Below are 10,843 nucleotides of genomic sequence, written 5' to 3' on the forward strand. Positions count from 1 at the left end.
GTGGGTATATTTCTTGAAGCAAATATATGAGGCATTTAACTCTTTTATCCAATTCAAGGTGCTGGTCGAAAATCCAAGTAAATTTAAAATAAAAACTCTCAAAACTGATCGCGGTGGAGAGTGTATATCTCAAACTTTTCTTAGTTATTGTAAAGAAAAAGGCATAAGGAGGCAGCTAACGGTAAGATATAGTCCTCAGTAAAATGGCGTCGCAGAATGGAAGAATCGAACAATTGTGGAAATGGCCAGAAGCATGTTTAAAGAAAAAGGATTGTCAAATATTTTCTGGGCAGAAGCTGTTAATACAGCTATCTACCTTCTGAATATCTCTCCAACAAAGGCAGTGTTTAATAAATCACCTTACGAAGCTTGGCGTAGGCAGAAACCAGAAGTACATTAACTCAAAGTATTTGGATGCATTGCATATTCTCATATTCCTGCACAACATAGAGAGAAATTTGATGAGAAAGGTGAGAAGCTGCTTTTTCTTGGCTACAGTGAAGAATAAAAGGCTATCGTCTTTTTAGTCCTGCCACCAAGAAATTTGTGATCTTCAAAGATGTAATTTTGGATGAAAAGAAACAATGGAACTTTCAAAATAATACATCTCAATCATCACTTCAGAATGTGCCAACAATTTCTCCAGAAACTTTGGAAGATGTTGTCATACCAGAAGAAGGATCAAGATTCACAATTGAAGATACTACATATACAGAAGTACTCAGACATCGTTCAATTCAAGATATTTATGATTCTTATAATGTGGCATTCTTTACATGTGAACCAAAAAATTTTAAGGATGCTGCAAAAGAAGGAACATCGAGAAAAGCAATGGATGATGAGATTACAACAATAGAGAAGAATCATACATGGAGACTTGTTGATCCTCCATAAAATAAAGATGTCAGAGGACTGAAGTGGGTCTATAAGACAAAATATAATAAAGATGGAACAGTCCAAAAGCACAAAGCAAGATTAGTAGCTAAGGAGTACTTCTCAGCAACCGGAAATCGATTTTACAGAAACTTTTGCTCTAGTAGTACGCATGGAGACAATAAGATATGTACTTGCTAAGAGAGATAATAAAAAAGAGAGACAAGGGCAGGAAGATTAGAGGGGGATAAATAGTAGAAAATACATAGACTAGAGCAAGTCTTCTAGTAGAACACAAAAATACACTACTTCTTACATTGTAATTCACCTACGTGATTTTGATATAGTGAATCTCTTTTAGGTTGGGCTACAAATCTTACCCACGGCGATTTTACAGAAACTTTTGCTCTAGTAGTACGCATGGAGACAATAAGATATGTACTTGCTAAGAGAGATAATAAAAAAGAGAGACAAGGGCAGGAAGATTAGAGGGGGATAAATAGTAGAAAATACATAGACTAGAGCAAGTCTTCTAGTAGAACACAAAAATACACTACTTCTTACATTGTAATTCACCTACGTGATTTTGATATAGTGAATCTCTTTTAGGTTGGGCTACAAATCTTACCCACGGTTTTTATCCTTTACAGGATTTTCCGCATTACCAAATCCTGGTGTTTTTTACTTGCTATTTTCATTATTGTTATAATCCTAGTTCTTTCATTAAAAACTTATAAATATATTCTTAGCATTAACACACATAAATTTGGTAAAAATAATTGGCGCCGTCTGTGGAAAATTGCTAAGGATTTCTACACACCTACATCATGTCCACCAGTGAACCACCACGAAACTCGAAAAACACAGAAGGCAACGCTTCCAATAACGAGGAGATGGCTGCAATGTTGAAAAAGCTACAGTCAGAGATGGACAAATACAGTCAGATTTTGATGGAAAGAGCCACACACCAAACTGGCTAGTGGAAAGGTACTTAGCTGGTTTCGATGTCAACTAAGGTTTCTACTAAACAACATGTGCAAGAATTAGGTACAAAGGTAAATAATCGTGAGAGTAAATTAGAAGCGCAGTTTAACAAGAATGCAGAACATGACTTGGATGATGGAAAAACCGGAAGAAGCGAACTTCAAAAAAAAAAAACTAATCCACAACTATGTTCAAATGTAATAAAAAACAATATGTAGTCACTAATAATACTTGTAATTAAAACAAAAAGAGAAACAATAGGTCATAAGTAAATGCTTTTAATAAAAAAGGGCCAAAAAGAATATAAATGAATTTTATAATCTTTTGAGCATATTTTGTGATTATAATATAATAGGTAATTAAGGTTGGAGGCCATGGAAAAATCATTTTAGAGGAGAACTTAGAAATCATATAATCATTAATTAGAATATAACTTATGATGTTATTAATTTCATATTAAATTTTCTTCTATATCATTGAGAAACGATGTCCAAAATGTCTATATCTCACTTGTGTACTTTCTAAATACCTGTTTGTATTAATGTCACCAATATTAACTTACGACCAAATATGTCAGATTGGATGAGTCTGAGTCGGAAATGACTTTTCTATCTATGATAATGGTCATTACCGATCAAAAAGGTCGTAAATAACTTTTTCATTTTCTTGACTATTGGCCCCACCCATTTACATCGCAGCTACCTGGATGTTTAATAACGTTTGATAACCGACCAAGCTTTTGGTTACTTTTAAATCTATAATTCACCTTTGCTTGGTCCCAGTTTTTCCTACTTGGCATGTATGTGCCACATCTCACGCTTGACTACGATGTCACGGTGGTCGGTTTTAACTTTGTTTTGTTGGTCTTGTTCATGTTTATACACAAACAAAGAAATATTTTCATCAATTATATCCCATCACAATGTAACCAACCAACTTCACAAGAAATATTGTTGAAGATGGTCATAAATAGTCTATTTTGATCATTTTTGTATTACACCATTTTATTTTTTGGAAAAACACTAATATATTATTTGAAATTATATAATATAATATATATTTTGCACTAAGATATTTTTTATAAATTACATAATGTGGTTGAAAAAAAATTGTTGTATTTAGTACCAATTCTTTACTCGTATAAATTGTTTAACTTAAGTATTTAGAAATACATATTCCATAAAAAATAAGTAAATTAGTTTTAAAAGTTCAAATTTTGAATGATTCATGTAGAACTTTTAAATATTACTCTCTCGGTCCCTTTGAAATATATACAAATGGTTTGGTATTAAAAAATAGTGTAATTTTTAAGAAAAAAAGTAAGAAAAGTGAGTAAAGTGATGGTACTCCTCAATATTATATATATATAGGGGCTACTCCAATAGCAACCTCCTTATGATGAAAACTAAAAACTAAAATAATTTTTTTTAAATCATGTCAAAACATAGCACATATAGTATGCAAATTGATCGTTACGAGATGGAGAAAAATATAGTGAAGTCGGATTTCAAAATAAGTTCACCGATTAACGGGAAAAATCAAATCAAAAATGGAGGGGAAAAGCAGGAATTATGTGTACGAGGAGAAAAGCTGGAATTATGTGTACGAAGGAGCATATTAATATCCTGTGTACTACATTAGGGGGCCCTTAGATTAGATTGATCTAAGGGGTGAGATTAGTTTCTAGTTTTTATTTTAATTTTAGTTTCTATTTGATTATTTGTGTATATATATATATATAGGAAAAGATAGTGGATATAAGGGAGTAGTTAATTTCTATATAATAAAATTTTACAATTTTGGGTAACTTTGAAACTGTATAGAATTGAGACGGAGAGAGTGGGAAATATGCACTGATTACAAAATTCAAAAATTTATCATTTGTAATTGTGTTTTTGGATAACTAAATAAAATAATAAATTTAATAAATATTTTATTTTGATATTTATCATACAACTATAAAAAAACAAACAAAAAAGTTATTTCTTTATTTTTAAACCTTACAAAGAATATGAACAAAAAAAATAATAGATAAATAGAAAAATTACTTGATTGAAGAATATTAGGTAAAGAAATTTCTAAGAAATTTCGTAGAAAATTCTAATGTTTTATATACCAGGGCCTATATAAATTAAGGGTGTTGCAGATACTCCATAATCCCTAATTCCTTGACGGCCGCCCCAATGTTACCATATTCCACAACTTCAAAATTGAGTATATGACCAACCAATTCAGCTGCAAAGATGGTGAGGAGAGCGCATCTGGGGAAGACATCAGGGTCTTTGTGCTAAAGGTACAACTAATTTCTAATAAATAAGATTTTGATTTAACTTTTTATTATAGGTTGCCACTTTTAATTCTTAAATTTTTTCATATGTGTACCTTTATCAGGGATTGTTCATTATACATCAAAGATCTAGGTAGGTATACATACTAATTCTCTTTTTGATTCTTTTATATTGACTTTTATTTATTTTTATTAAAATAGTGTAATGTTTTGCACAGGGGGTGATAGGAAAGGTCACTCTATCTGATTATTCCATGTCCTCACATTTCTTGCATTGGTGGCCTTAGCAGTTGCGACTAAAGGGAGTTTCTTGCATTGATTCCGTAGTCATCCTCTTTGTCACTGTCCTTGTTGTACTAATTTCTTTAATTATCTATTATCTTTTAAATTCAAGCAATGTAATCGTAGTAACCTGTTTCCAAATAATAGATAAATTAGTATCATGTTAATTATTATTAATCAAATATTGTTAAATTTGTGAGGATCTATATGTAGATATCTTAAATTGATAATATTAGTTATCTCTTGTATACATTACTCAAAACAACAACAAAGAAGAGTTTATTTCATTCACTTTTATATAAATTAGATAGCCATAACATCTTTTTATTGATTATTAACTATAAATTAAATTCTGAAAATTGAAATAAGTAACAATTACTTTACGTAGACAAAAGTTTTAAATAATATCTATCCAACATTCCTATCAAGCAAAGTCTATATAATATGTAATATATCAATTGTATAATAATTTCAAACTAATTTTACTTTACTTATAAGTATTGTTTTGTATGTCGTTTAAAAGCCTAGCACGTGTGGAGATAAATTTAAAATAAATTTAGTTGGCCAACAATTATCCAAAACAAAAATAAACTCCAAAGAACCCAAAATTTAATATATAAAATAAATTGCTAATCCACAATTAAATTCAAATGTAAACAAAAACAATATGTAATCACAAAGAAATGCTTTTAATGAAAAGAAAAGGAGAAAAAATGATAAGTAGTGCACCAATCACATCTAATTATGTAAAAAAAGATTAGAAAAATAAAATTATTATCATTATATAGGGATAAAAAAATATAAATGAATTTGAGAATCTCTTGATCACATTTTCAATTATAATATAATAGGTAATTAAGGTTGTAGGCCATGTGAAAATCCTTTCACAGGAGATTATAAAAATCATATAATCATTAATTAGCTTATAATTCTTCTACGTCATTGTGAAATACTGATGAAAATGCCTATGTCTATAGCATTCTTGGTAAACTCTACATTTTCTTCGAACCACGCTTTTTCTTGATTGACCAATTTTTTATTTATTTTTTTGCCAAATTTATAGCAAATTTCATTAATAACATGAAAAAACTCAATCGGTACAAACCCCTGATTGATCATGCAACCAGGCTGAAAAATAAATAGACGAACTAAATAATTAGCCTGTTTGTTTCCGGATTGCTTAACTAACTGAATAAAAATATTCTGAAAATTAAAAATGAAGATAATGGTTTCTCGAGCGATCCAGCCTGCATCTCCACCGAAAACAGTAGTTTCACAATTGACCCTCACATTAATTCCATGGATAGTACAATGTTCAGAGGACTCAATTGCAAAAACTGAGAGGGCCTTCGTGTTATAAACAAAAATATTTTGTGAGAGGTGAGCACATGCGATTTTCACTACCGTATCAAAAGCACCCCAACTATCTACCTGCCGGATACCAGGTATAAACCTATCGAAAGTGTTTTTGATGTAAGATATCCAGATCTCCCAATATACCGTGAAATCCATTTTCAACACATCACATAACGCGAGACACATCGCACAAAGTGAGATAATCAGACACATAAATAATAACTCAATTAAACGAAACGAAAAAGAACCGAATTTTTGAACAAAATCCGATATTTATTGAAAGAAAGTTAAAAATAAATGATAAAAATTTTGTATGGATGAAGAGAGAGGATGGTGATAGAGATGAAGATGGGTAGAAAGGGTGAAGAAGGAGGTGTGATGATTAGGGTTAAAGAAAGACGGGGCGGCCGACTCTCATCGAGAGAGAGGGAGAATTGATTGACCAATTTTTTAATACTCTTTTTGACATATAATTCAAAACACTCTTTAGCCTTTTCGGGTTTTTGCATCTTCAAATGCCTTAATTAATAAAAAGAACTTAGGTGTGTGTAATGTACATAATTATAAAAATAAAAATAACATACAACAAACTTCTTGGTAACTTCTACAGCCCATTTCGAATTTTGTGCAAGAATGGCAATATACGTGTATGCCCCAACTGCCCATTTTGAACGAATAGTCGCATTCAATATCTTTACTGTTGTATCATTGTGTATACTATAAAATTAATTTTAATGTAGTCAGTCATAAACATAAAAGCTTCATAATCTATGAGCTAATCTTATTCATATTTTTCACATACATTTTGAAGTTGAATGAGATTTATACAATAAACATATATAAATAATTACTGTCCCACTTGGAATTTGATGCGGCATGGTGTTCGTGGTTTCTTTTCCCTAAACTTGTGATCGGAATTTGATCTAGGTCTTTTCCATGCTTGGGTCTTTATATTGGTCTTACAAGTGTTTTTGGTAATCTTACGAGTGTTTTGATTACGTGGAGAAGGTAAACTAGGTATTCGTAAAATCACACAAGTTCTTCCACTAAGTCCACGACCACGTCCGATGTCTCTGATTAGCATTTTTCCTTGCATATTACAAAGTAATTAGAAAATATTTCCAAGTAATTAGATATCATTCATGCAAGATAATAAATATAACAAAAAAAGACATAATTTCCAAGTCAGATAAATCGTCAAAATAATGAAAAATTAATAAAACAAGATCAAAAGCTTTGATAAAATTCTACATGCTCTCATTTCATATCATACGATTAAACTTAGAAATCTTAATTAGTATTTATAAAGACAACTCATAGCGAACTAACAACATTAAACCCATATCAAATAAAGAAGCAAATAATCTCCCCCCCCTCTAGCTCTTACGCAAACATAGGTATACATAATCGAAACTTGATGTACATGACACAAAATAACAATACAACTTACTAATTGTATAATTTACATATTTTATTCATATTAAATCATTTTTCTACATCATTATTTGAAAATGAAAGCATTTGTCATCACAAAAGATAACTTAGAAAATGAACAATAACAACTAATGAAGCTCAAAAAACTCAAACCTTTGAAGAACATATAACTGTGAGATTTAACTCTTACCAAGTTCATCAAAAATTTTAAAAATATAGATGAAGAACACATTCGGTTATTAGTTTACTATAAAGAGCCACATTTATTCTCTCCTTCTCCATCATACTTATACATATATTTGTATAAACATGAATACACCATACACATAAAAACAATCATATGAACAACACAATTGAAACAAATTAACAAATATTTAATGTTAAACATGTTGATTTAAGACAGCCACATTCATTCTCTCTATATATCATACTCATACCTATAAATATATATATATATATAAATGCATATATATGTATAAAAAGGAACAAAAGATATACATATAAAGAACACAAAAAATAAATGAAATAAGTTAGCAAATATAGGTAATTAGGATAACGCACTAATGTTTTATATAGTCTATATGTGGTCTTATCTCTTTCAAATTAGTTGTTGATTAAATGTAATCCAACTAATAAATTTACAGTTTTAAGACTATATTTTTTCAAATCTAACCTAAATAATTTTTCTAATTTATTTACCCAAAAGTGAATGATTATTAAAGAATACTTATATAGTAATTATTGAATTTTTGTAAAATGGTTTAGAGTTTCATGTAATAAGGGAAAATATAATGGGTTCGTATTAGTTTTCATTCTAGGAAAATAACGACATCATATTTACTATATACACCCTTTTTATCATGTATGCAACTCATGACAGATACTTAATTATTTAATAATGAATAGGAAAGTAGTGTGTTGGTTCAATTAAATGGCGGGTCGTATTTCTAAGCATTGCATGTTTATTTATATGCATTTGTATACTTATTTTTTATTTAATTATTAACATATTTAAATTTTGTATAAATTAGTTGTACTTTCTATATATTTACATGTTTACTTAGATGTACTTATATACTTATTTCCTATTTTACTAACCTACTTTAATATTACACATTAATAAAATATTAATGGGATATACATATATATAATTAAACGAACACAAAACTAGTATATTCTCATTATTGGTTTTCTTGAGCTTTCTAGGACTTACTTAGAGTTTCTCATGTTAGCTTTAATGTTGATATATCATAGAAATCCTTTAGAAAATTACTCCGTTCACCACTTGATTAACAAAAAAGAGAGTCTTCTTAACTGTTAGTGGATTTCCCTTCAAAGTATTAGTTATTATGGTAAGATAACATGTATGGTTCTTGGTATCCATATTCCACAATCTTTCAAAAATCTTGAGATTCTTACAATACCGAAATCGATTTTCTTGTGTGCCTCCATGCCGACGCACATTAACAACTTAAATTTTTTATTAGCTCTAATCTCATTAATAACAATGGCTCTCATGCATAAAAATCTATATGATCATGTAAATGTATTTGTTACATATGTAAACAAGAATGCTCGAACTATCTAACACATGGTGGCCCTGGCTATCAGCCAAAAGTAATTAGGAGTCTATAAGGCTTATGTAATCCTCAAAAAAGTAATTAGGTAATGGGAAAGGATTTTTCTTAGTGAATTAGTGAATTGTAAATTGTGTATGTGATTAATGTATGCAGTAAACACACATGACACAACAAAAGGAACCAAAGAAAAAAAATGTATTTGTACATGTTTCACGCGAATAGTTTAATAGATTAATTAGTCACTAATTACTATATTGAAACAGGCATAAAAAACCTACTGTTCCATTTATTTCTCTGACACTAATTTTTTTCGTTCATGTACTAGCCATTTGTGACGTGATCAGTTTTCAGTGATCTGCTCAATCCTTTAACTTTAGATCAAACATGTCATTAAGCTACAAGTGCTCATACTTTGTCCTTTGTCTAATGTTTTCTGCTCTTCATTTCCAGATATTTCCATCCGATGTGTACATTAGTGGAATTGTTGATGCTGCAAAGTCGTTCAGGTATATCTTGCAAATTTTCATCAGAGCTGGTCTGTACATTAATGATAACAATCAGATATGCATTAACATTCATTATAGGTTAGAAATTTACCATGTGATCATACAGTTTTAAAGAATCACATGAAGTCTCATCTAAGCATTCTTAATAATGTTTATTGGAATTATCTGATTAATTATCTGTATAAGCTACATATGCCCTGCTTATTATGAACTTCTTCAGTTACTTCATACTTTTGAGCTAACCATTGGCCAGGAGTGCCATGAAACTATCAAGGCAAATTTATTAATAATCAATAAGCAGTTACGCAGTAAGATCTTAGATAAGGTTCCTCTTAAATCTTAATAGTGCAACTTTATGGGAAGTAAATATTTTTTTTCCATGCTCACCTCTGCCTTTGCTAGAGACGAGGTCTCCGGTGGAGCATACTAAGGCGAGTTGTGGTGAAATTGGCAAATAAATCAAGGTCAGAACTTTTCATAATTGAAATCCATATAACAACATGCACTCTCGCTTTCTTGTAAGATGTATCTACTTATTTGTAACTATGAGCTCTCTTAGCAGGCAAAGATTTATGTTGCAAATTTATTAACCAATCTAAGTTAGAATAACATTGTTATAAGCCCTCACTTCTCTAAGCAAAGAGTATTGATCTCAGATCTTTATTTTAAGTAAGTTAAAGAAGTCACCTTTTGTATACGAACACGAAAATAAACGCTCAAATTCAGTCTAGGTTTTGGGTTTATTTTTGGGTACATGACATGAAACGAAAATATACGAATAGTTAAATAATTAAATAAATATTTCGAAATTTTATAAATACATATTCGGTATAGAAGTTTTAATAAAACAAAATAAAAAATAGTTTCAAATTTGAGTTCAACAAAATTTGACTACACTTGACTCATTATAACTTAATGACTTGAGACTCAACTAGTAAAACTTTAACCGAAAAGTTTGGTAATTAAATATTTTTATTTATATATATTTTATTGAAAGTTACATGAACCACAACACAAAAAGTACACGAACAGAAGACGACACAACACGAATCCATGGGTCGTGTTTGGGTTGCAGAATGTGGTGCAACTTAAGTACTTATTACTCCTGTTTTACCGAGTGCTTAAATTTCCTCATATTGTATCCTTTTATACATCATTTGGTTGAAAGTGTCTCTTCTGTTTATAACATGTTGCATAAAAGAACAGCTAGTATTTCAGAGTTTCCAAGATTTAAAAATGGATCTTCTAATAAATAGGCACTCCATTGAGTATATAGAAAGAGATGATTCCATAGTGGCTCATGGTTGGCAGATTTGATGCTTTCATAAATGTACATCAAAGCTGGCCATTACATCGTTGTTCACTGAAGCTAGTATGCCTCAAGAAATCTAGTCCACATTCGAAAGAAATTTCTTTGAGCATTCTTTGCAAAGTTGAGGTGAGTTACGTATGGACTATTAAGTTCCTTATTTATTGCATTCACAGCATTCATATTTATAAATGTATGAATCGATATAATTATTAGTAATTTTTGTGTTAAG

Source organism: Apium graveolens, chromosome 4 (genome assembly GCF_009905375.1).
Source record: "Apium graveolens cultivar Ventura chromosome 4, ASM990537v1, whole genome shotgun sequence".
NCBI lineage: Eukaryota > Viridiplantae > Streptophyta > Magnoliopsida > Apiales > Apiaceae > Apium > Apium graveolens.